Source organism: Styela clava, chromosome 15, assembly GCF_964204865.1.
Source record: "Styela clava chromosome 15, kaStyClav1.hap1.2, whole genome shotgun sequence".
NCBI lineage: Eukaryota > Metazoa > Chordata > Ascidiacea > Stolidobranchia > Styelidae > Styela > Styela clava.
The window spans coordinates 9901044-9905064 of NC_135264.1; the positions used below are offsets into that span (position 1 = coordinate 9901044).

The 4021-nt window shown below is 37.1% G+C and overlaps 1 long non-coding RNA gene across 1 annotated transcript; it reads left to right on the forward strand.

The window, feature by feature from the left end:
• The first annotated feature begins 361 nt into the window (after nt 1-361).
• Nucleotides 362-2669, forward strand: LOC120333990 (uncharacterized). The gene is made up of 4 exons (XR_005568342.2): nt 362-452; nt 861-988; nt 1435-1488; nt 2224-2669. It is a non-coding gene; the product is annotated as an uncharacterized LOC120333990 (long non-coding RNA).
• The last annotated feature ends 1352 nt before the right edge of the window (nt 2670-4021 follow it).

Sequence of the window (4021 nt, forward strand, 5' to 3'; positions counted from 1 at the left end):
AATTATTTTTGTATTATTTTTAAATTACAGGCTCCAAAGGAAAAACCTATCGACATATAGTATTGACACGGTTGATGTTGGAGTGACGACTGATTGATGTTTGATTTTAAAGCCTTATAATTTTTAATCTAATTACAGGGCTTTGCAAAGAAGGAAGATATTGTTACTGCTAGTGGACGAGTGACGATTGGTCGATGTAAATGGAAAGGTAGGTAGTTGGTCTAAAAATGTTACAAAATCTAAAGTTATTATTACAATTTGATTATAGAGCATAACGTCTTTTAATTTTTTTTTTCTGATTACAGGGCTTTGCAAAGGTAGAAGATATTGTTACTGCTGATGGTCGTGTGACGATTGATCGATGCGGGGGTTGCATATTTTTTCTATTTCATGAAAAATATACCCATTGGAAGAAATGGCGTAAATTAACCTGAAGAATAATTTCTTAAACTGTTAGTTCGTGTTTGTACAATGTGTACTTTCGAATTGTGACAGCGCTTAACAACGAAATTTTGAAGTAAATTTTGCATTTTTTCATCATTGTTTAGCTTCAATTTGAACGATCGGGACGTTAATTTGTTATACATAAACAAGGCATGATTTTGTGATTATACCAATGTAATTGTGTAAAAATACAACATCAAATAATTCTTTCTACGAACTTATTACAGCTCTGTTAACTCTTTATGTTACAATTGAAAACGCTGAAAAACGATAATATATATACGGCTATTATCTTTCTTTCGTCTTGCGCCAAAATATTTTTACACCACTATCTTGTTGCGTGTTACAATTGTAAACGCTGACAAACAATACTATACTGCTATTATATTTACAATAAATGCTTCTTTTATATATAGAATGCATTCGAATAAAAGATGAGATTTTGAAGTAACAAGAGTGCAATGCACAACTATATGGAGACCAATTTGCCCGCAATTTCTCTGAAAATCATATCCTGGACGAGTCTCGGATATAGCTGCAGTTGGTGAGTTGTACTTCGATGTATCCATTCCACTGCGTGTTGTTGGGTCGTGCCGAACTGGTACACATACTATGTTCAGGTTGTGCGCCATCTTGGTGCACATACTTCGTACTTGCTAAACTGGAATTAAATACTAAAGCCGGGCATTTTGAATACCTGATAACTTTTAATATTAGAGTCTTGATTACTAAGAAGATATTTAAATTTCATATTTCAACGCCATGATTGTATGCGAACTTCTATTGTAATAGGTCACCAAGACATAAATTATTGAAAACACAGAATCCATCATTCGGTAAGTTCGGCCAAGTTGTCACTCACAATAAGAATCATGTTCATCAATAACTCACTGAAAAGGAAACACACGCACTTCGTCAAATAGCCAGATATATGTGAATAGTTATTATTCTTGTAAAAAATTTCTGCATTTTTTTAAACTTATCATTCAGATTCTGCCCGGAACAGCGAATCAAGGAGGAATCAATCTTACAAATCGGGATAAAGTAAGTAATTATTCAATGTATTCTTATAAAGGCGTGAAATATAGTAAAACTTATTCAATCAATATCTTTATCGATATATTTAACGTACAATTTTAGCTGCAATTCTGAATTTCAAGTATATTCGCCTAGCTATAATTTGTTGGTACTCCTGAAGTATGCGTACCAAGATGGCGGTCATCGGAATGAGTATGTGTACCAGGTTGAGGTCAGGCCATAATTTAATTCCAATTTTCCTTATTTTAGTTCTAATACGAGTTCCGGGACTAGCAAAGTGACTCCCGTATTATTCGTACCTGAAATTATGGCCTAGCCCTAATCTGGTACACATACTATATAGCAATATAGCTATACTATATAGCTTTTTTGTGTTTGCTGCCAGTTGAAATATCACACGCTTTGGTCGGCTTGTCTGACACTCAAAATGAGAATGACCTAAAATATTTCATAAATTTATTGTATTGAATATTATGAATTATATGTCTTCAAATCCTATTGAACACACTTGTCCCATTTTTATTTAACTCACGGCTGTCTGGTCTGGAGTCGAATGCTGTCAGTTTTCGCTACCCCAAGCGTCTTTGTCAAAGTGTTATTCAAGCCCAAGAATGAGGTGTTTATAGTCTCATAATTGTTATTGCAGATTATGTAATTGGCGTCGCAATTTTAGCCCAGAAGTTATCAATGTTAAAATATATTTTCAAAACACCATTTCAAGGCAGCTTTTTTAAATTTCAGGTGAGTTCTGGACGGGGGAAAAAGAAAATATTTATCTCGAATCAAGCAGACGTGGAATGGCAGTTTTATCTTAATAGCGAATGTTTCACAATTGTACAAACCAGTACCCATGGCCCAGGCTGGTCATCTGACGTGGGGTGAATATCTGGATCGGCGAAGCAAGTGCTGACCTAAAACCCGGTTACAGAGTGATAGACTGCCCTCTAAAAATACGAGTAACACTCTTTATTGGGGCACGCCTGATTTGGTGTAATATCAGTGTTAATTGACTAACTAATTGGACTGAAAAATGGCATTTGAAACTTTGCCCTTGCGCTAACTCTTTTTATGCTCTGTCACAAATTTCGTTCTGTGCCGGTATCTTAGCAGATTGTGTTATAATTTAGGCAGTTCGATTCCTTTTTTTTATTTTGAATTGATGTGTATTTAATGAATAAAAACGATGAGAAAACACTTTTCATGCTGGCTCAGAGTCTGGGATTGGTTTGTCAAAGGTTTTGAATAATTGTTGTTCGGGATGAACTAGCGATCGTCGTGGTGTTGTAGAAAGGGCGTGTTTATCATGCGTATGACGTCACTAGGATTATGACGTCACTAGGAGTATGACGTCACCCTAACATGCAGCGTTTTTTGGGGCGCGTTGGCGCCGGATCCGCCCGAAACGACGCGTAAATTTTTATCTCTGGCCGACCAATGGCCATAGATAAATCGAGTGTAATTTCGGAAGTTTATCTACGATCATGCTTGATCATACATGATTCGGATAAACATTTAGAAATTTCAGTTTTTCCAAGGTCTGACCCTTCAATTTTCTCCGTTTTCGTTAATTTTGGGAGTCGGAGCTTCCTTCATATTCTGGATATCTGCGTAATCCAATTAATGACTACACGAAATTGATACGGGGCAGTAAGTCCGCGGGAATCAAACTATAGTCACCATGAACAAACTAAAGGTATATCTACCGCCTTTACCAACTAGGCCAAGAAGGAACGTGAGAGTAAGTATCCAAGTTCTAATATTTATCATTCGTCTCAAATGACTTTATAAATTTTTTTCGCAAGTTTTTTGAAATGATAGATAAATATAAGACCTTACTCTTTGTTTCTAAGTTCTGAATTGGCCTAGTTGGTAAAGGCGCTGAGGTGGACCATAAATTTGCTCACGGTGACTAAAGTTTGAATCCCGCAAATGTAACAACATCCGATTATCAAATGTGTGTCGTCACTGAAAAGGTGGCGCAAAGATCTATATAACGAAGGAGAAACTCGAGCTGTGAGACTACAGAATGGTCATGAATGATCGTGGATACATTTCAGCAATTATACTGCATTTACCTATGGCCTATGGTCGGCCAGAGATAAAAAAAAATATCGCGTCCTTTCGGCCCGGATCCAGCGCCAGCGCGCCCCATAAAATCGCGGCTAGTCAGTGTCATACCCTCGTGTCGTCATAGTGTGAAATTCGCAGAAACCAGTCACATGAAGTTTTGAGACACTCCCTACACCTATGCTCCAACTCCCATTTCTTACTAACCTTTGACAAAACCCAGTCCCCGACAACCAATAAGCATGGAGAAACTGATATCGCTTCAATAACTTTATTATTCTTCAAGCAAGAGAATAAACAAAAATCAGTTTTGAGATATTAATGGGAATGCAGGGACAGATTGTTTTAAAGCGAGCAACATTGAGATATCAAGCTTTTCTGCCATGACCAGACAAGAATTGTGAATTTCTGGGTGATACCTGGGCTCGGTGGCATACATATATAGAGGGTCAGGGGGCCACTGCCCCTGCCA